Genomic DNA, 24718 nt, shown 5'->3' on the forward strand with positions numbered 1-24718 from the left:
ACTCCAAACTTCACCCCCTGTTATCACCTTTAATCACAACAACACTTTCTAACCGAGGCACAAGCGTCCCACCCAGTAAGCAATATATTAAATAAATCGAAGTCCTTTATGAGAGACAGAGTCTGCTCCCGCAGCTGGAGAGCGACCCGCTGTATAGTTTTAATTCACCAATAAATTAACCAAAGTCCGAACGGAAAACAGTCCTAGAGATGAAACCGTGAGCCGTCCACGCCATTCACACACACTGCATTCGTCCTCCACTCAGGAAATCTATCCTTCTTCCCCCTCCAGACTTCTCCCGAGTGATCGATAGTCATTCAGCCTACAGTCAGGTTTAGCGGAAAGCCCGCCCCCGGGCACCACCACACGCCTGCACTACAGCGCAGACGGACAGCACTGATTTACCGAGTCGAGTCTTCAGAACAAGTGAATCGACTCACACATTTACATTTTCGGCATTTAGCAGACGCTCTTATCCAGAGCGACCTACAAAAGTGCTTCCATAGTGAACATTACCTTACTGTAGTATAAGAAGACAACAATTCAAGAATAAAAAACCCTGTTAGAATCAAAGTTTGGTGTGTTTTTGTTAAATGCAAGAAATTGTTTGTTTGTTTGTTTATTAGGAATTGAACGTCTTGTTTTACACTTTGGTTACATTCATGACAGGAACAGTAGCTACTCATTACACAAGATTCATAAAGTTATATCGAACACAGTCTTGGACAATTTAGTGTCTCCAATTCACTTCACCTGCATGTCTTTGGACTGTGGGGGGAAACCGGAGCACCCGGAGGAAACCCACGCGGACACGGGGAGAACATGCAACCACACAGAAAGGACCTGGGGATCGAACCCAGGACCTTCTTGCTGTAAGGCAACAGTGCTACCCACTAAGCCACAGTGATGCAAGAAATAAATAAGAGCATTAGTAAGTGCATGTCAGCTTAAGTGCTTAGTAAAGAGGTAAGCTTGTTCCACCACTTGGGTGCAAGTACAGAGAAGAACCTTGATTCTTGTCTTCCTCGAGTTCTGGGTGGAGGATCAAGTCGAGCAAGACTAGAGGCTCAGAGGTTGCGTGGTACAGAGCGGGGTTTGATTAGACCTCGAAGGTAGCTTGATGCTGGTCCATTTTTGGCTTTGTAGGTGAGCATCAGTGTTTTAAACTGAATGCGGGCAGCTACAGGAAGCCAGTGAAGAGAACGCAGCAGTGGGGTGATGTGGCAGTGTTTAGGTTGGTTAAAAACCAGCCGAGCAGCTGCATTTTGGATGAGCTGCAAGGGTTTAGTAGTGGACATTGGCGCACCTGCCAGGAGTGAGTTGCAGTAGTCCAACCGTGAGAGTACAAGTGACTGGACATGAATCTGAGTGGCTTCCATGGAGAGAAATGGATGAATCTTCTTGAAGTTGTAGAGGAGGAACCGGCACAATCTTGTCATGTTGGCTACCTGAGGAGAAAGGGTCAGCTGGTTATCCAGGACAACACCAAGGTTTCATACATTATCAGATAGTCTGATCTGGGATTCATCAAGAGAGATGACTATGTCTTGACTAGGTCACACAAGCTGCAATCCGTTCAATTCACCACCTACAAATCATTTACTTATTGTAATCGAACACATCATTGTGGTCAGGGTCGCTATGCTCAATACAGACATAAACAAAATCCTATTTGTGGTTTTAATGTTTAAAACCTTCACTGTGTCTAAGTTTTGTCAGCAAAGTCGCTATTTATATGAAATGTGTCTTAGATAAATACAATTCTATCCATAAAACCTTGTGTAAATTGCAGTGACAGTTGCATGGCGCGTTATTTTGACATTATTATTATTATATTTATATTATATTATCATTGTTACTATTATAACACCATATGAATAGTGTTTCTCCAGAAGATCCTGTCCTCTTTGTGGGTCTTCAGGTTCCTAATGGCTTGTTCATCAACGACTATAATTGTAGTCATTCATCTTGTTGGCCGTCCTCTCCCTTTTTCTACCTTCTACTCTTCCAGTCATAATTGCCTTTCCACTTAATTGATTCTTCTCATAATGTGTCCAGAATAAAAAAGCTTTAGTTTGGTTATCTGGGCTTCTCCAGTGATTATAATGATGGACCTGTAGAACAGTGGGATCTAAGGATCAATCACAATCACCTTTAGTAATTGTGGTTAGGAAACATACAATAATTGTAATGGCTGAGGGATTTTTTTTTCAGAAACTAGTTATTTAGTACTAGAAATTTTAAATGCACAATTTTCTGATGCCCTGTAATCGACAAGCATCCTGTCCAGGAAGTTTGGCCTCCCAAAGTTTCCAGGATGGGTTCTGAACCCACTATAACTCTGACCAGGACCTACTGAAGATATATAAATAAATGAACTTATAAATGAATGACATATAAATGACTAATGTATTAACAAAAAAACAAATGGCTGAAGATTTTTTAATTTATACCTTATAACTAACAAAATTAATTACCTCATTCATTAATATACTTGTTTTTGTTGTACAGTTATAGACATTAACAACCAAAATGAACATAATGTGATAAGTTAATCACCATTATACAATTTATTTAGTTTTGTAGCCCAACATGGAAAGCCCAGAGCCTTTCACAATTCCCTAATATTAACCACCACAAAGCCATATAACTTAAATGAATATATATTTAGCTACAGGCTAATAATAATATAATAATTGAAGAAAAAACATCTTGCAAAATATGCATTGGCATCTATTATGCCTTGTGTTTTGAGGCAGTAGTGTCACATGCAGTTAACACTGCACAGGTAGATAGAACAACAGATTTTATCTAATATCAAAAATTATAAAAGAAAATGGGACACAGTTGGTCAAGGAATCAGACAAAAAATCTGACGGTGGATCTTATTATATATATATATATATATATATATATATATATATATATATATATATATATATATATATATATATATATACATAAGTTCATCAGACATAAAGTAACATGTAAATGTATGAATATTTGTTTATTTAAATAGTTAGCTAAAGAGGCTACTGAGTTATAAATCTATAATATTATAATATAGTATAATATGTAATTTAGCCAGGTGTTATTTATTACTAAATCAGAACTGCATACAGTCCATTGTTTCAGGTTAATGAACGCAATCAGGTACATTGATGTTTCGCGTACGAACCGACTCTTCTGACTCTTTAAAGGAGTCGTACAAAGTGAACCGAACTGTATATGAATCGCGCATCACAGAAGAAAGAAGTTTATCGTCTTGCTATTAGAAAATATAATAGAAAATAACAAAAAACACAAACGCGCATAAATAAAATATCACATTATATTATATATATATATATATATATATATATTATAAATTAATATATATATTAATTTATATATATCCTAGTCGAGAGCGTTACATTTGGATTTGGATTTGGATTTAACAGCTGAATAAAATACACCATACATAAATATAACGAAAGCTGTAACAGAGGTGTGTTATTAATCTAATGTTCATCAAATGTTCATCAGATAGTCAGGTTTACTGACTGCTTAATTCTTTAACTTTGTCGCAGTTGGTCTGGTGCCACCCCAGTAACAGGTGCCACTCAATCACAGGGCATCACAGACAATATTAAGTAGCCAATCCAACTTCTGCATTTAAGAAGTGGAGAAAGGACCCAAAATGATACAGCAGTTAAACATATTGATTGACTTTTGTTCACATAACATAAATGCATCCTTAATCACAGCTAAAAAGTTCTAAACCAGTTGAATGTTGGATTTAAGGTTTCTCTGGAACCTACAATATATAGTGTGTTTATTGTACTAAATATTAATATCTGTCTCTTCTAGGCCAAGAAATGATATGGTGTGCATGCAGTGTTAATCACATATTGATTGGCCATATAGAGCATGCTTCAAGGTTCTGTAAGAGTTTTGAATAGACGTTGATTAGTTGATCTCTTGACCTTTCATGTTTTTTTATACCACAATCTTGTGAATCAATGAATGCCCATCACTATTGAATAACTATGACTGAATGTGATGTCTTCATACAGGAAATCTTTCAGGATGAAAATAAGTTGTTCACAGTTAATCACTGCCATCTAATGTCATGGATGTGTGCCTTCTATTCTCCCTACTTCTAAGGTTCCTCAATCAACCAGCTTCATGAAAGCTATTGTGTGCATTTAATTATCCGAAAGTTATGATATAAAGCCTATTCCAAAGCACCAGTCCATTGTAGAGCAGTTCACTCACTGATTTACTAATTATACCTAGGAACAATGCAGAGCATCCAGTTTAAAACGGTTGTTATATATAGCGCCCTGTGTGGCTAAACCCATTTGATTCATAAAGACAGAGGATTAATTTTAGTCAGATCTAGTTACTGAATTAAAAAACCCACTATCTCATGTGATTAAAATCACAAGAATAATGTTGCTAGGCAACTGAAAAATATAGACGAAAGAAGGTAGCTAATGACTAAATATAACAGTGTGGCTAGCTAGCAATTAGCCTTTAAGACATAATAGAAGAAACCATCATAAGATTTAATAAAATGTCAATATTGTGTCACAGTCCAGCATTAGTACCAAAAATAAATAAGCTTGCTTATGCTTGCTTGAAAAACATGTTAATACAAAATGTATCTTTAGTGATTGTCTGAAGCTCAGTTTTTGTCTTATCTAACTCGTCTTAAATTTCAGTAGCACCTAATGCTAACTCCAGTTGCTTTGTTAATGATTTTGATTAAAAAGACAAGCCTGCCGCTCAGGTGGCGCAGCGGTAAAAACACATGCTGTTCACCAGAGCTGAGATCTCGAATACATCGTATCGAATTTCGGCTCTGCCTGCCGGCTGAGGCTGAGCGGCCACATGAACAATGATTGGCCTGTTGTTCAGATAGGGGTGGGATTAAATCGGATGGGGACTCTCTCTCAGACTACTGCGATTACGACCTCTGCTGGCTGGTTGGTGGCGCCTGCACGGAGATGGGAAAGGAGTGCGGTAGAGGGTGTGGCTCTCCGAACACAGCGCTGTACTGCACTGCACTCATCAAGTGTAGGTGATAAGATGTTCGATTGCTGCGCACGTGTCGGAGGGGGTGTGGAGCAGTCTTGTCCTCCCCAATCAGGAGCAGGGACCAGCATTAGTGAGTGGATGATTGACGGGCATAAATTGGATGCGCTAAAGTGGGAGAAAAAGGGGAAAAAAAACAAACAAGCCTTCAAAATCTGTATTGGCCTTACAACATACTGAATGCTTTATATTTACAAAAATATAATATACACAATAATAGCTATCAGTTATCCCGCTAATATTAGCTACAAAGTGTAAGCAAAAATTAGCTGGTCAGCTTCTGTTTGACTGAAATATGTTTATTAGGTTTTCTGAGTTAAGACACCTGCGGTCACCCCATCTATATAGTGTCTAGATTCTTTACTGAATACCTGTTTGGAAAGCTTTTTTTTGAAGGAGTGAAAACGTCTTTTGAAAAGGATGCTAATGTGTTAGCACTTTTGCTGACCCATTTCCTGTGTGACTGACTTGCACTATGTGAGCATCACGCAATGCCTGACAGAGGCCAGGAAGGCATCGGATAGGGGCTGATTAGGCCACGGAAACATGGAAAAGAGCTGGGGTGCATTGTGTGAGCGTGAATGTGGGGTGGACCACCCTGAGGTCGTGTTACCGTAACTTATCAACTCCCATGTAGATACATGTCTTCCTAACATTGTGGTGGCTCTTATCAATCAGGACCAGGTTATCTTTGACTGGTCGCACTCCAAGCCACTGACACAGTAGCTCTTTTCATCAAGAGGGACTACACAATGCCGCTGTGTAGCGTTTCTTCTCCCCTAAGCACCTTCCAGTGAAAACAAGCAAGCTCTTATTCCATACCATCCATTTTAATTAAAAAGAGAAACGAACATCAGATGATGCTCCACTGGATCGAATGTGCTGAGGCCAAAGGAGGGCTGAGAGTTGTGTTCACTGTCCTCTGACCTTGTTTCTCCATTCCCAGCCATCTGTTTTGGCCCGTTGTCAAAAGCTTCTTTGGTGGCAGGCTGGCACTGCCTCGCCCCCTCTTTCAGCTTCCTCCATGCTTTAGGGCCATTCAATCTTGTGTCTGATACATTCTGTTCCACGACACCTTGAGACAAGAGCACCATTGTACTCAAGATGGGTTTCCCTGGAAGGGAATGCAAAGCTAGTTACATACATAGCTAAGTCTGCGCGCACACACACACACACACACACACACACACACACACACACACATACATACACACACATATATGTGTATGCAGGACCACACCCATATTTCACATGCATGTGCATTTATAAACAGGACACAGTTGTACACCTACAGTACAGCTGAGGTCATAGCATGGGTTCTTTTACTGTGACTTGACATGGAGACCAGATATTAGCCTCACCATGTCTCTTGCCTCTACGAGGTTTGTGTGTGAACCAAATGCACTTGCCGTGAATATTACCCCATCTTTTTAGAACACAGCCGATAAGCACATGGAAATTATAAGATCTCTGGCCTCTTTTAGTTGTTTAGCTTCTTCCAACTACCTGAAATGCACCCAAGTGGCTTCCAGACCCCCAGGTTCTCACTAGATGGGGTACAGATGCCTGGATTAAAATATACACAAACATCTGGATTTAAATATAAACAAACATAACACTGGCTCATCTTCAGGCAGAAATACAGTGGACAGAGCTGACAGAGTCAGTAAAGAAGTTTCCAGCAAAGTGCAACCAATTACAGGAAATATGCAACATATCTCATGCTGGGTCTTATGATACTTGACATATTTAAGTTGGGCATGTGAGTTTCCAGCGGCAATCTAATAAAACTAATAATAACTTTAAAGGCAACTGGGACAGATTTCCTTTGCTGCCAATTATAGTTCTACCCTGCTTACATAGAGGACGCTTTAACAAAAATAATGTTCCAGGCATGTTCTAAAAACGCAATATAATAATGTGTATTCTAACACGCTGTATAAGTGGTTAAAGATTCCTATTCCTGAAAATACTGTTGTTAGGTAAGTTGGAACAATGATTCTTAACTTAAGCCATAAACAGGCTACACCAATGCATTAATGTTCTCTATAGGGCCAAAAGTTAAAGTATTTTATCCACACCTATTGCTAACAGGCATACAGAATAACATTAATTACATACTACACTGTTTTAGCTTTACCCATTTGGCTATGTTTAAGGCTTTCAGTACTTTGACAACAGATATATACATACACTAAACATTAAAACCACCTCCTTGTTTCTACACTCACTGTCCATTTTATCAGCTACACCTACCACTTAGAAGCACTTTGTAGTTCTACAATTACTGACTGTAGTCCATCTGTTTCTCTACATACTTTTTTAGCCTGCTTTCACCCTGTTCTTGAATGGTCAGGACCCCCACAGGACCACCACAGAGCAGGTATTATTTAGGTGGTGGATCATTCTCAGCACTGCAGTGACACTGACATGGTGGTGGTGTGTTAGTGTGTGTTGTGCTGGTATGAGTAAGACACAGCAATGCTGATGGAGTTTCTAAACACCTCACTGTCACTGCTGGACTGAGAATAGTCCACCAACCAAAAATATCCAGCCAACAGCGCCCCATGGGCAGCGTCTTGTGACCACTGATGAAGGTCTACAAGATGACCAACTCAAACAGCAGCAATAGATGAGCGATCGTCTCTGACTTTACATCTACAAGGTGGACCAACTAGGTAGGAGTGTCTAATAGAGTGGACAGTGAGTGGACACGGTATTTAAAAACTCCAGCAGCACTGATGTGTCTGATCCACTCATACCAGCACAACACACACTAACACACCACCACCATGTAAGTGTCACTGCAGTGCTGAGAATGATCCACCACCTAAATAATACCTGCTCTGTGGTGGTTCTGTGGGGGTCCTGACCATTGAAGAACAGTGAAGTGCTTCTATATGGTAAGTGGAGCTATATACAGTGAGTGTAGAAACAAGGAGGTGGTCATAATGTTATGCCTCATCGGTGTATGTTAGCATTAGCACAGCTGTAACATAATGGGCTGTGTAAACATATAAGTAGAATGTGAGTGCATCTTTGCAAACAATATCATGTGATGTACAAATCAAACAGTAGAAAGGAAAAGTTTCTTGTTTGGCAAGATTTCAGCACCATCCGTGTACTTAACCAATCTGTGTATTCCTTCTAGACATTGACATGCATAACTACTTCAGGTAGGCCATGTGACCATGACCTCTACCACCTGGTTTTTGTGAAGCGTGTCTGAGCGGTCGACATTATCCACTGGGAGGTCTGACTGGTCACCGAAACATTTCCCAATGACACTGGGTCAGCCACCTGGCTTCATCTCTCTCTCTCTCTTTCTCATTTGTTGAGCAGAGATGTGCCCGGTTCATGAACCACAAAAACAGCTGTATTTTTTACATTCTTGCTTCTATATCTCCAGCAATCTAACAAACACAGTTTAAACACAACACAGGAAAAAAGAATACTGTTTTTTTCTATTCACCTAAAGCAAGAATCCTGGTTTTCCTTAATACCCCTCCCTGTCGTCTCTTGGGAGAGCAGGTTCCAGAGCGCAGCATCTGTGTCTCATGTTTAATGCATTAACATACCACTGAGAGCCAAGCCTTGGTTCTTAAAGCATCGTATAGAGGTTCAGGCTCATCCTCTGAAGTAATTATAAAATCTAATGGCTCTTATGGAGGAATTGCTTTCTTTTGACGTGCAGGAACCACATGTGTGGCGTTTCATTATCCCAAGGTGTCTCCTGGGTGATGGAGGTGGCAGAAAGACCACAGGAAGCCTCCTGATGATACTCTTGTTGTAGACATCCACTGATTTTATCAGACTGAAAAGAAAATAGCAGTATGATACTGTCAGGCCTTGGACAAAAGAGAGTTCTGTGTATTTTGTTTTGCTGTCCAACATAAAGTAATATGGGTTTATGCTCTACTTGAACACTATAGTGTGACACAATAACAGAAAACCAAACTTGAAGTGTCCTAATAAGGTTTTGGACCAACCAGAGTCATGAGTAACTGTGAAAAGCTTCATTCTATTTCCTCAATTGCTGTTTTGATAACGCTAGTGTTGGAGAGTGCTACACTATATGGGCAAAAATATTTGGACACCTGACCATAAGCCTGTTGGACATCCTAATTCCAAGAACAAATAGAGTGACATCTGTGTGATATTTCAGCCATAACAACAGACACTCTTCTCACAACACTTTGAAGGATGTCTGTAGAAATTTGAGCCTGAAGTTGGTCAAGGAAGCCCCAATTAATGTTCCAGTTCATTCCATAGCTATTCAGTGGGGTTGAGGTCAGGGCTCTGTGCAGGCCACTGGAGTTTCTGGAGTTAAACCAAACTTTTCTTTTATAATTTAATAATTTGCTTCCACACACTAGTATCCAGAAATATTATTAAAAACATAACCACATTAGAGCTGAAGTAAAAAACACCTGTCATACAGTGTTGCCTTTTCAATGATTTCTGCAACTGTTCTTTCCTGTATCTGAGTGATTTCTCTAGAAATACCTTTACAAATTTGAGATTATTGTGGTGATTATTGTGTGATTATGATTATATGTCCATAGACTTGTCTTGAAAGCCATCATGTATGGTTGACCACTTTAATTGGTTTGACAAAATATATTGGTTTTCTGGCACATTACAGTACAGTCCACAATTTACTTCTGGTGATTGTGGCCTAATAACCACAAATAAAGTTTATCTGACAGTAAATTCCAATATGCTTTTTGGACCAGCATTAAAAGCATTGAGTTTAAAACAGAGGCTTTTTTCTTGAATGGCAGGCTTCAAGCGCATGGCTATATAAAACCTGACTGTGGACAGAAACACATTTTCCAACTGCTTCTAAATCACGGCAGATCTGTTTCAGGTGGTTCTTGGATTACATCTGGTCTTCAGGACACATTTTCTCTCAGCATAAAGTGACCGGGTTTTTCCAGCCTCACTTCTGGACAAAAAGTGGTTAAAATATGTCAAACTGACATTTCTAACTTGTAAAATGTCTTTACTTGTCTGTTTTAATGCTTTTGACTGAGTCTAACATGTACATTTAAATAAACCCTATTTATGTTGGCACTGTAGTGTCATCATTACAAAGTATTAAAGAGTCCTGCCAAAAAAAGCTATGGAACATTGTGGAACTTTCTAGACCACAGCATGGATAATTTAACCAGTTGTAAGTATCTTTTTGACCTAAAACCACCATCACAATGAATTAATGAACAAATAGAACATGCTTGACTTTCACTAGTGTCCAAGTTAACATTTCACAAATTAATTAATTAAATAATTCTTCCAGTGTTTTTACACATGAGCACTGGAAGAAATCCTTCAGCACTGTAGATTGTACATTGTACTGGATTATGAATTAACACTGTTTATTTTTGTCATTAATAGTGACGACGCCCTGCCGTCCTGACGCCTTTTCTCAGCCTCTGGCACCAAACCAAACACTTTATGAACAGAATTCATCACGTCCATTAGTCACTCTGTCTGACGGGTATAATGCAACAGCTCACAGCCCTCCCGGGCAGACATTCTGGACATGTTGGTAAAATAATTCCATAGCATGGCTTGAGTCTGCCACTGTACAGAACCCAATCCTCAATCATCATGTAGAGTCGTATCTGAATATCTGGTTCCAACTTTCTGTAATAGATACACAGATGAAATGTTGTAGACTTTACAAATCCATGGACATTAATCTCAAGTTGGCCCACTTTGTTGCTTTAACAGCCTTTACTTTTCTGAAAAGGCTTTACACTAGATTTTGGATCTAGTTTACTTAATTAGGCCATGAAGGCATTAGTATTGTGGCATTGATACTCAGCAGTAAGCCTCGGCTTCATTTAGTATTCTAATGAATCTCAAAAGTGTTGGATAGGGTCTGTACACCAAAGTCAGCAAACGATTTATTTAAAGTCTTCACTTTGTCCACAGGGCTTTGTCAAACTGAAACAGGAACCCTCTCCTAACAGCAAAACCAACCCAGACCATTATTCCCTCTCCATCAAACCTTTACAGTTGGTGCAATACATTTTACAGTATGTAAAAATTCTTTGTGATCTGTCAAACCCAGATTTATACCCTGGAGTGCCATTATTAGATTAATTATTCAGTCTTATTAATCATTCCACTGCTCAAGAGTCTATAATAGTGTGCCTTACATCAATTTAGCCAACACTTGGCATTGCACATGGTGACCTTAACACTCCTACTAAGGTGTTTGCTGGTTCTTCAGCTACAGACATTATACTAACGTTGCTTCCACAGATCCACAGTGTGTTGTTTTATGTATTATATAATCCAATACTTGATGGACCCATTCTGTGAGCTGTTTACTGCTGAACTGTTAATGCTCCTAGACATTTCTGCTTAAGCGTTGACCAGATAGGTATTTGACAGACTAAAATGATAAAAGCTGCTGTTTAGTGACACACTTAATGTTTTATTGTTTGTTTATTAGGATTTTAACATTTTACACTTTGATTATATTCATGACAGGAACGGTAGTTACTCCTTACACAAGGTTCATCAGTTCACACAAGGTTATATTGAACACAGTCATGGACAATTTTGTATCTCCAATTCACCTCACTTGCATGTCTTTGGACTGTGAGAGGAAACCGGAGCACCCGGAGGATACCCACACAGACACAGGGAGAACATGCAAACTCTACACAGAAAGGACTCGGACCGCCGCACCTGGGGATCGAACTCAGGACCTTCTTGCTGTGAGGCGACAGTGCTACCCACTTAGCCACCGTGCCACCCCATTTAATATTTTACTACCCACCATACAGCCAGTTTTTATCTATGGAGATTGCATGGGTGTATACTTGATATGATGTACCTGTAGTGTTGTGCATATTGGGTGTGGCTAGAATAGTCAAAACCACTCATTTCAAATGGTGTCCATATAAGTATGATCATGCAGCGTATCAGTGCAGTTGATGGTGTGCTTACAGACATGCTGTGTAAATGAGTTCATAATGTGCTACAGTTTATAGAGTAAAAACATTCTGATTGTTCGTGCAGAACATTTGATGAGGGTGGTTACAGTCTAATCTAAAAATTGGAAAAATCATTTTGAATAGGACCACTTACTGATCTACTTCATGAGAAAATAGCTAAATTACCTCAAGTTCAGGAAATTAATCTTTTTATTTAGCACTAAAGACACAAAAATACGCCTTGAGACTCATCAACGTCCCCTGAAACCAGCGAGATCTTTTCAATCACGAACAGCAACGCACCCCATTACTGCAATAGAGCAGAAATCAAGGATGTGTTCTCTCTTTTTTTCTCTGAAGTTCTCTGCACATCTGTGTTCCCATGTATGCTGGGGCAGATGTCAAAATTCCTTGGACGTTATGGGAACACTGATGAAAGTAATTAGTCTGTATAAGCTGACTTTGCTCCAGTTCTTGTTTGGTATTAAAGCCGAAATAGAACATCAATAGGGATTACATTCTGATATTTGTGATCCTTTTGTGTATAAACCAATATTAGAAGTCAAAAGTTTAAATACACATGTAAGACTGTAGATCTAGGGATTTTAACATTTTTTGTAACAGACTGTTTTCTGTGATTTAATGATTAAAACAAGCACTACTCTGTCTATTAAAGACCTACAAAATGTTTAAAGTTTATTGTGGGTTGATTTATTTAATATGCTGGACTGAAAAGCTACATACAGTAACTTTAGTGTATAAAGTTCTTCCCGATTTCTATCAGTAATTATGTTTTATTGCTGCTCGTGCCTTTATAGACAGGGCTGATTCGACTGAACCCAATAAAAACTACACATAGCAGCATTTTTACCAAGATAAAAACATTTACATGTCCGGCATTTAGAAGATGCTTTTATCCAATGCGACTGACAGTACACAGTCAAGGACCTTGCTCAATGGCCCAACAGTGGAAACCCAGCAGAGGTAGGGTTTGAACCAGCAAGCTTCTGCTTACTAGTCCAGTACCTTATTCACTAGGCTACAACTGTCATAAAAAAAAAAGAAGAAACTGTCCAAATTTTATTATGCTTAGATAAAATTTCACTGGATGACCAGAAGTAAACCAATAGATCTACCATAAATTTAAAATGCTTTACCCTGGACCTTGGCCTTGGCCTCTAAGAGGTAAGCCTCAGCACCAAAATTGCCACCATTGAAGGCTGACAAAGGTTTGTAACAGTAACTGTGTAAAGCTTGCATGCTTGTGGACAGCGTCACCTCTTTTTCAGCAGCTTTCAGCATTTTCAGCAATTTTCTTAGCATAAGGTGACAGTTTGGCTTTTTTTGTCTAACGTTGCAGGAAAGAAACCACTGTATTATACGAGGGATCTTCAAAAAGTTTCCACACCTTTAAAACTCTATTTATTACGAATTTAAAAAACAAATGACATCACTTTTCTACATAGTCACCTTCCGATGCATTTTCCAAGCATCGTACCAACTTTTTAATGCCATCAACAAAATATGTTTTGGGTTGAGCGTGTAGCCACTGATGCACCGCTGCTTTCACATCATCATCACATGAAAATCTTCTTCCCCTTAGAGCTTCTTTGAGCGTCCAAAAAGGTGGAAATCAGATGGTGCTAAATCCAGACCATAAGTTCTCTCAGTCTTTCAGACACGACCGATTACTACTCCTCCCACCCTCACCATTTCCAACCAAAATCTAAAAGTGTGGAAACTTTTTGAAGATCCCTCGTATATACCAGACCAGGATATTGTCAAAAAACCCACAATAAACTTATACTATACCACAAAATCTTAAATGTTTTTGAACAAAGAATAAGTGTTTATTGAGTCAGAGGAAATTCCAAGACTTGACATACACTATATGATCCTTCATGTATCTAAAAGTCTGACTTCAGCTGTTGATATGTGTGCTAAAAGTTAGACCTCCCTATTTCTGCGATTGAGCAAAGCTGACAGCTGAGCAACTGTTTTTGTGTGCGTGTGTTTGTGTGGGATGTTGTAGGTGCCAAGGGGAGTAGTGGTGAAACAAGTGTTCCTACCATCTGGCCTGCTGAGGGATGAGAGCCAGAGACAGCCGCCCACTTCCTCAACATTCGCCACATTGTCAGCACCAGCCATAAAAGACAGCCGCTGTGAACAAATGATTCCTCCAGTCCCTCGCAGCTGTCTTTACTGAGGTCCGACGGCCAGCAGCCACGCTGGGTCCAGTTGTGCATGCCATTTTCGGTCTCACACAGTGCGGAGAGCGTCTCAGACTTCGCAGCAGAAGTTTTAAATGTAACAAAACAAAAAAACCACAGTACATTTAGTAGCTTTTAACTTTAATACCATCTGCATGTTTTTGTGAGGTGGATAATACCTTGTGTTGGAATCCAGGCAGATATGGAGAAAGTGAGCTTAACTTCCCCCCTAGACAGACACCAAAAGGGAGGATAAAACCTGAGTTTGGCAGATTAATTGGGAAAAGCTATAGGAAACAAATAGGAGCATACAAAAACTTACAAAATAAATCAAACCCAGGTCAGGATTTAAAATAAAAGCTAAAAATACAATAATAAAAATTATATGAAGGATGTTGTTTATCTGTACAGTATTGAGTTGAAAACTGAGAAATGGTTTGGCTGTCTGCTGGTTGGTAATATGGTTGATTTCTTAGGATGGATGGATGGATGGATGGATGGATAAATAGATGGATGGATGGATGGATGGATGGATAAATAGATGGATGGATGGATGGATGGATAGATCGATGGATAGATAGATGGATGGATGGATGGATGGATGGATCTGATGGATGGATGGATGGATGGATGGATGGATGGATAAATCGATTTTGAAAAAAATACTTACAAAACTCAGAATATGTGAGTCTGAACTACATACAGTAAGTATAAAGTCAGAATTATACTTGGACTTATCTTTCTAAAGACTGGTTGAAAAGGATTCTAGGATGAGCAGACGGATTAGCTAAATGTGACAGGCAGAGATCTCCCAGCTCATCTGGGATTCGCTAAAATAACCTTATGAATATTTAATTCATCTGCATTTTTAATCAGCATCTCTACAGAAGTCAGTAAATCTAGAATAATCTGTTACTATAAAGAGGGAAAATAATTTTTCATCGCCATTTAATATCATTACACAACCATTGACATCAACTACTAATACGGCAGGGTGAGAATATGTTTTCTTTGAGACATGCTGAACCAATCGCAGCCTCTTTTTGAGCTGTAACTTATGCAATATCATTGATCAGAACAAGATGTTTTCGATAAGGGCTCTACAAATTCAATTATTGCTTCCTGCTTTATTCTAGTCATGGTCACAGTGGGTCTGGTGCCACTTTGAGACACCAGGCGCAGTACAGTAACACAGACTGGGCTGTTCTCAAGAAACGAGATAGGCTGTATTATTTTTCCAGCAGATGTTCTTGCATTCAGTGGTTCAACAATTTGTCTCTAAATCCCGGTTTGACATTAATGTTCTTTTTTTATTATGACCATTTCAAACTAAATCAAAATCCATCTGCAGTGCAGAAGCTCTTGAACTTTTCAGTGCAGTGCAGTGTGAAGCCTCATATTGTGGACATGTGCTAATTGTTGCTTATTGCCATTTGTGTTCACTCCAGACCATTACAGACAGCAGATCATTTTCTGATTACTTAAGATAAGGATCAATAAATGTATGCTTAATATTTAAAATAATCAGTAACACTGTTTGTGGTGATGTATTTTCATACACCAGATTAAAATATGTAAAGAAGAATAGCAGAAGCAGTCTGGTTTAGTAAAGCAGGTGATCTAGACTGGCATAAAGAAAGAAGCTGGAAAGTTGGCGGGCATCTCCAAAATGAATGACACTTTGATTTACAGTTCTGTACTCCTAAGCTTAGCGCTGTGAGATGTACTCTGGCACTTTGCCGTTTCTTTGCTGACTCCCCCCTGCCAGCGCCAAGCTTCTCCTTTTGTTGTTTCTCTACTAGACGGAGGTTTTCCAGAAGTCTGGTAGACCTCATGCTTTTAGGGGAAACACCTGAACCTAAACAAACAATTGAATGCAATGACAGACTAATCATAACAGACAGCCGCACTCATCCCAGAAACGAAACCCTGATGTTTACTACCAGGAGCAGATGCTAGAACCTTGAGGTGGCCATTTTTACTGTTTAAGACAGGTCAGTCGTCTGATCTTCATATTCTGTCAGGTTTGTGTCAAAACAAATAGTCGAGCGATGAACACAATGTGAGTGCGCCGCTGGAATTCGTTCAGCCCCTCCCTCTGGATTCTGTGTAAGTGGAGATACTACAGAATCTATAGGTTCTGTTTTTGTGAGCCACAGAACGAACCCAAACAAAGGCCCCGGGTGCATTTGGATAACACAGTGAAACTCTTCAGTAAGGAATTTGGTTTTCAGCAATGCAGGTGTTCCAGGGGTGAAAGAGATACCACTCACCCATAATTCAAACTTCAACATTGAGGTTCTAATTGGAGACACTAGGCTGATTCTATTTTTCAACGTTGATATTGCATTTAATCCTTTAAATGACCACCTGACCACCTTTAAATGATCGTAAAATTCATTGATTCTTCATAGAATACTGAATGAATGGAGTTTGGTAGGGTTTCCTTGTGTATGCACAAGCTACCTCAGAGTACTCCAGTTTTCTTCTTTCAGTTTAGCTCCCAAAAACTTGTATTGTTGTATTACTCTGAAATGTCAGAGTACGCACTTATACTTCTTGTCTTACAGAAAGTGGAACCAGTATGGCCACTGAACTCTCGAAAATGAATGAATCAAAGTTTCTAGCTTTTTTTGTGACTGCAGCCTTAAAGTCAGAATTTGCTTCGTTTCATCCTGGTCAGGGATTTAACTTGGAAACACTGGGCACATGGCAGGAACAAACCCTGGATGGTCGGGAAGTGAGGATCAAACCCATGTTCTCAGGAACTATATTGTTGTGCAGCACACTTTCTTCCAGCTATGTCACTGTGCCGCCCTACCTCAGTGGTACAAAGCAAAACACCAGTAAGATCAATTTAACCTTTGTTATAATGAGCAAAATAATAATTACTCATAATTAAGTTTTGCTGCCAATGCTTGACACATACTTCCAATATTTATCACCCAAAACAGCTTTTAAGACCTCACCATATTAATAATGTACCACTTACTGCTAGACCCCCTGATAAAATGCAAATCAGAAAGCCCCATCCATCTACGTTTTGCTCCAAATGGCACTATGTCGGATGCCTGATTGAACCATAATTGCGGCTATTTGGCTTAAGATGAACGTCTGGCTTGGAGACAAGTAATTAAAATGAAGCAGGCAGTGCAGAGCCTTTGCCAGGCCCATCTGTGGACACATGTTCCTAACACAGCTCCTGAATGTGGATGCCAAAATTATTAGGACAGTGTAATTCTGTACCTATCTACTAAAACATTATATAAACCTTAATACTTAGTTTTAATACATAGTATATATCCTTAAAACCTAGATAGATAGATATACAGACAGACAAAAAGACAGATAGACAAAGAGATAGATTGATAGACAAATGACAGGCAGACAGATAGATTGATAGAGAGAGAAATGACAGACAGACAGATATATAGACAGAAATACAAACAGACAGATAGATTAATAGAGAAATGATAGATAGACAGACAGATAGATAGACAGAAATACAGACAGACAAACATACAGATAAACAGAAAGACAGATAGACAGACAAATAGATAGACAGACAGACATATAAACAGACAGACAGATAGACAAACATACAGATAAACAGAAAGACAGATAGACAGACAAATAGACAAATAGACAGACAGACATATAAACAGACAGATAGATAGACAGACAAATAGACAGACAGATAGATAGACAGAGAGACATATAGACAAACATACAGATAAACAGAAAGACAGATAGACAGACAAAGACAAATAGATAGAAAGACAGACAGATGGATATATACAGACAGATAAATAGATAGATAGAAGGACAGACAAACAAACAGAAAGATACTGTAGATAGACAAATAGGCAGACAGATAGATAGACACACAGATAAATAGATAGACAAACAGATGGGTATACAGACATATAGGCATACATATTGATAAAGAGAAAGATAGACAGACAGACAGTCAGACAGATAGACAGAAAGATAGATCACATTATTAATCTCAAGGGGAAAGTCGGGTATTATAGCAGCTCAAAGTACAGTACATTAAAGTAAAATTATAAAACGGATAGTTCCGGTCCTAAAATCTGATTGGCTGAGCCGCGTTCGAAGCCGTTGTAAAATCCCCGATAAACTCACACCTATGACCACCTCACATCATTCCATATTAATACGCCACTGAATAGAAAAAAATAATGTTATTTTCGCCCTCATGTTGCCTAGCAACACTGTTAATCGAACTATTTTGCGTCGCGGAAGAATGCTTTATTGTAAGTTTATACACAATAAATACATTTATGAATTAAACATTGTTGTATTTATTATATTTTATGTTGACCGCCGTTTTATAAAAGCAATAAGCCACTCGAGACCGTACATTACTGTTAAGATTTTAGCACGGGGAAAGAAGTTTTAGGCACTCCGCTTCGCGTCGTGCCAAAAACGTCATCCCCGTGCTAAAATCACAGTAATGCACGGCCTCTCGTGGCTTATTGCTTTAATATAAATATATATAATAATATATAAGAAGCTGAACCTTGTTGAAGTTGCACAGTTGATACTGATACATGAAAACCCTGATACCAAACAGAGACTGACCCCACCATGTAAATTCTGATGAAATATCATTTTTTATGGAAAAGTCCAGATTGTTAATACACACTGTAATAAACACAGGTGGATGATAATAACCAGGTGGCTGGCAGTAGATTCATCACCTCAGAGATACTGCAAGCTTTTGTGTTGAACTGATGAAGCTGAACAGAACCCCTGCAGCCACTCGCAGCACTCCATTAATCTGGTGTTAAACAGCTGTGGCCTGCCTCACTTCCTGTAAAGCCTAATTGGTACAATAGAAATAGCACTATAGATAATCCCAGACCAGCTTTAAAGTTGCACTTACACTAAGATATGAGCATGTACACAGACTCGGGATAAAAATCAGTATAAAATGTGTGTCGTCAGCTCTTTTACCTAATTAATTTTCTTTACATTACTTATCACTGAGAGCAGCATTAGCCATGATAACACAGAATAGAATGAAATGCCTTTATTTGTCATGTATACGTAAGAACCCAGAGTTATAACACAAGTTTAAAAGTAAAACAGATACATCCAGATACATGAACACAGATACATGTGGAGCTTTTAGAGTAAATTTGACGGTTATTCCACACAAATGCAAATTCGTCTCAGGTTCGCATGACATTTTACCGCACCGCTCAAGCCAAGTGTTGTGCAAAGCAGCGGTCGCACACATGTTGAATTTAAGGGTACAAATTTTTTGACAAAAGGTGTTGAGTTTCAAAGATTTTGAGTTTAGGTGATGTTGAGTTACAAGGTACCACTGTATTACTATTATTATCAATATGATCAATATTATTATTATTATTATTATTATTATTATTATTATTATTATTATTATTATTATTATTATTATTATTATTATTATTATTATTATTAATCTGTATGTAATAAATAAAAAATAAATTTTGGTCAAATAATTAAAGGAGAATAAATAGATAGACAGACAGACAGATGTATTTTTTATTTATTACATACAGATTAATAATAATAATAATAATAATAATAATAATAATAATAATAATAATAATAATTACAGACCTCTCTCATCTTTCTAAGTAGGAGAACCTGCACAATCAGTGGCTGACTAAATGCTTTTTGGCCCCACTGTATATATATATATATATATATATATATATATATATACAGTGGGGCCAAAAAGTATTTAGTCAGCCACTGATTGTGCAGATTCTCCTACTTAGAAAGATGAGAGAGGTCTGTAATTTTCATCATAGGTACACTTCAACTATGAGAGACAAAATGAGAAAAAAAAAATCCAGGAAATCACATTGTAGGATTTTTAAAGAATTTATTTGTAAATTATGGTGGAAAATAAGTATTTGGTCAATAACAAACAAGCAAGATTTCTGGCTCTCACAGACCTGTAACTTCTTCTTTAAGAAGCTTTTCTGTCCTCCACTCGTTACCTGTATTGATGGCACCTGTTTGACATTGTTATCTGTATAAAAGACACCTGTCCACAGCCTCAAACAGTCAACCATGACCAAGACCAAAGAGCTGTCGAAGGACACCAGGAATAAAACTGTAGACCTGCACCAGGCTGGGAAGAGTGAATCTACAATAGGCAAGCAGGTTGGTGTAAATAAATCAACTGTGGGAGCAATTGTAAGAAAATGGAAGACATACAAGACCATTGAGGGTCAAGATCTCATCCCGTGGGGTCAAAATGATCATGAGAACGGTGAGCAAAAATCCCAGAACTACACAGAGGGACCTGATGAATGACCTGCAGAGAGCTGGGACCAAAGTAACAAAGGGACCATCAGTAACACACTACGCCGAAAGGGACTCAAATCCTGCAGTGCCAGGCGTGTCCCCCTGCTTAAGCCAGTACATGTCCAGGCCTGTCTGAAGTTTGCCAGAGAGCATATGGATGATCCAGAAGAGGATTGGGAGAATATCATGTGGTCAGATGAAACCAAAATGGAACTTTTTGGTAAAAACTCAACTAGTCGTTTTTGGAGGAAGAAGAATGCTGAGTTGCACACCATACCTACTGTGAAGCATGGGGGTGGAAACATCATGCTTTGGGGCTGTTTTTCTGCAAAGGGGACAGGACGACTGATCCGTGTTAAGGGAAGAATGAACGGGGCCATGTATCGTGAGATTTTAAGCCAAAACCTCCTTCCATCAGTGAGAGACAATGATCCCAAACACACCGCTCGGGCAACGAAGGAGTGGCTCCATGAAAAGCATTTCAAGGTCCTGGAGTGGCCTAGCCAGTCTCCAGACCTCAACCCCATAAAAAATTTGTGGAGTCCGTAATGCCCAGCAACAACCCCAAAACATCACTGCTCTAGAGGAGATCTGCATGGAGGAATGGGCCAAAATACCAGCTACAGTGTGTGTAAACCTGGTGAAGACTTACAGGAAACGTTTCACCTCTGTCATTGCCAACAAAGGTTATGTTACAAAGTATTGAGTTGAACTTTTGTTATTGACCAAATACTTATTTTCCACCATAATTTACAAATAAATTCTTTAAAAATCCTACAATGTGATTTCCTGGATTTTTTTTTCTCATTTTGTCTCTCATAGTTGAAGTGTACCTATGATGAAAATTACAGACCTCTCTCATCTTTCTAAGTAGGAGAACCTGCACAATCAGTGGCTGACTAAATACTTTTTGGCCCCACTGTAGATAGATAGATAGATAGACAGACAGACAGACAGACAGACAGACAGACAGACAGACAGACAGACAGACGACGACGAAGATAGATAGATAGATAGATAGACAGACAGACAGACAGACAGACAGACAGACAGACAGACAGACAGACAGACAGACGATAGATAGATAGATAGATAGATAGATAGATAGATAGATAGACAGACAGACAGACGACGATAGATAGATAGATAGATAGATAGATAGATAGATAGATAGATAGATAGACAGACACAGACAGACAGACAGACAGACAGACAGACAGACAGACAGACAGACAGACAGACAGACGACGACGATAGATAGATAGATAGACAGACAGACAGACAGACAGACAGACGACGATAGATAGATAGATAGATAGATAGATAGATAGATAGATAGACAGACAGACAGACAGACAGACAGACAGACAGACAGACAGACAGACAGACAGACGACGACGATAGATAGATAGATAGACAGACAGACAGACAGACAGACAGACGACGATAGATAGATAGATAGATAGATAGATAGATAGATAGATAGATAGATAGATAGATAGATAGATAGATAGATAGATAGATAGATAGATAGATAGATAGATAGATAGATAGATAGATAGATAGATAGATAGATAGATAATCACCTGTGTTGTGTATTTATTCAGAGTGAAAGAGTCTCAGATAAAACTTTTTAATTCCAAGTTTATCTGTAGTTTTGGAAACTGAACTTTTTTAATATCTGAGAAATAAATAACAAAATTAAAAAGTGACACCAACAGAGACTGGAGTAACATCCAGTGATCTACATGTCGTTAACTCATTTTTAACTACAGTGTAAAAAAGAATCCTATTATTCTAACATCACAACACAACATGCTATTTCATGTTTCCCCTTTAAAAGCACAGCGGTCTGTGTTTAAACCTCTTCTAGATTAATGACTTCTTTTATGCTGTTGGTTTATTTGTCAGGATTTATTGCATTGTGGGGGATGGCTAGCTCATCTCTGTCGCCGCTTTTAAAAAAAAAAGCTTATTCTTGAAGTGTTGGAGCTACCCAAATATTTATTCTTTCTTGACCAAGCTGAACATCTCAGTGTGTCTCACTTCCTTTGCCAAACACTCAAAAGGCTCCTTGTGTTTAAAAGCTTAGCTCATTCTCTTCTGTTTATAATAGTGCAGGCAGGATCACACCAGAGTTGGAAAGTATGAGGTTTAAATATGAATACAGGTATGGTACAGTATATTTATGTTATGTTTAAGGTGTGCTGGTCAATATTATATTGTTGACACTACTGCTAATATGTCAAAAATGTCTGGAACACATAAAAAAGAAGGATTAAACAATGTGATGAAAGCAAATGCATTACAGTGGCACAGTGAGACTGGGCCTACCACCACCACCGCCACTGTTGGGCCTCTGAGCAAGGTACTTAACCCTCAGTTAACCCTCAGCAAAGGTATATAGACATCCCTCTTAAGAAAAACTTAAAAAGCAAACATATAATGGCCAGATATGTTTTATAGAATATTTGTCAAACGTGTAAACATGTAAACTAATGTGCAGAGTATGAGGAGCTGTTTGACCTATTATTACTTCTCTAAACCACAAAGGTGAAGGACATACAGTATTTGCCACAAATTTAAAGATCTATTTAAAGATCTAGTGTAATATCAGTTCTGAGAAACAGTTGGTACATTTAGCTCCAGCGTGTTTCCACAACACACTTCAAAGCATTTCAGATTTTTGGTTTTCAGCACAGGAACTTCAAAAGTGCATCTTCATGGCTGAACATCATCACCATTACGGTCATAAAACAGATCACTGAACGAGCAAACAAACAACAGCAACCCGGACCGCTTCATGTCATGACCGAGCAGCAGATCAGCACATGAGAGAAAAGACATACGAGATGTTTTCATTCTTGTTGCCTCCCTCACAGTGAAGCGGAAAGCCGAGAAGAGATTCCTTATGTCAGGGGTTTGGATTAGATTGCGTCCTGAGGCGCTGCACCTGGGTGCTGCTACTGGTGCTGACGCAATCGAAATGTACGGACACTTCAGGGTGACCACAGATGTGTGATCCGGATCTCATCTTCTGTGTTTTACAGTAACTTACATTACCGGTGTGAAACGTAATCAGTATGGAGAATTTACAGTAGTATCAGCATTATGGAATATGGAAAACAACGACACCGCCTAATCTTGGTTTTCTTGTTTATTCGTTCTGTGTATTCTCTGTATTTTTAACATTAGCGTGAGTTTTAATAATGCTGTAAAATATTTCACTTATGAAATAATTAATAATTCCAAATTTTACCATCCAATGGAGTGGCACGATGGCTAAGTGGGTAGCACTGTCACCTCACAGCAAGAAGGTCCTGGGTTCGATCCCCAGGTTGGGCGGTCCGGGTCCTTGCTGTGTGGAGTTTGCATGTTCTCCCCATGTCCGCGTGGGTTTCCTCCGGTTTCCGCCCACAGTCCAAAGACATGCAAGTGAGGTGAACTGGAGACACAAAATTGTCCATGACTGTGTTCGATAAACCTTGTGAACTGAAAGGTTGTGCATTGAAATCCTGGCTCTGTTGGATACTTGAGCAGGGCTGTTAAACCTTTCAGGTCCAGAGGTGCCGTATAATAGCTGCCCATTCTCTCTGACCCCAGCTTCTAAACAAGCTGGGATATACAGATAAAGTATTTAATTGTATTGTACATGTGTATATGTATATATGACAAATAAAGGGTTTACATCTGTTCTTGATAATCCTTATCCTAATTTTTAGCAATGTGTAGTAAAAGGTCTGAACATGAACACTATGTTAAGATAAACAGAAATTCTGGGATAGATGAGGGAATAAGTCTTCAAAATCTATCAGTCTGGAAAGGGTTACAAAGCCAAGTAAGTCTAAGGTATGGAACTTTTGCTACAGATGTAGTGTATAAAGATTAAATTAAAACACAGTAATGTTCCTTAATCTCTGTATTTCATTCAGGTAACAATGCTTTGCTTTGTAGAAACTTGGTTTTCTTACAGCAGTAAAGAAACGTGAGATTTGTCGACTGTCTGCTTTTCCACTTTGCTCAGCTACTGGAAAAAAGTAGGAAAAAATCAGCAGCTTTTTTCTCTGTCTAAATGAAGCCATGTCTTCATGATTGAAGTTTATAGAGGAAGGTCAGCGGTTGCTGCTTTGGGACCCTGGGGCTCTTTCT

Source organism: Trichomycterus rosablanca, chromosome 21, assembly GCF_030014385.1.
Source record: "Trichomycterus rosablanca isolate fTriRos1 chromosome 21, fTriRos1.hap1, whole genome shotgun sequence".
Lineage (NCBI taxonomy): Eukaryota > Metazoa > Chordata > Actinopteri > Siluriformes > Trichomycteridae > Trichomycterus > Trichomycterus rosablanca.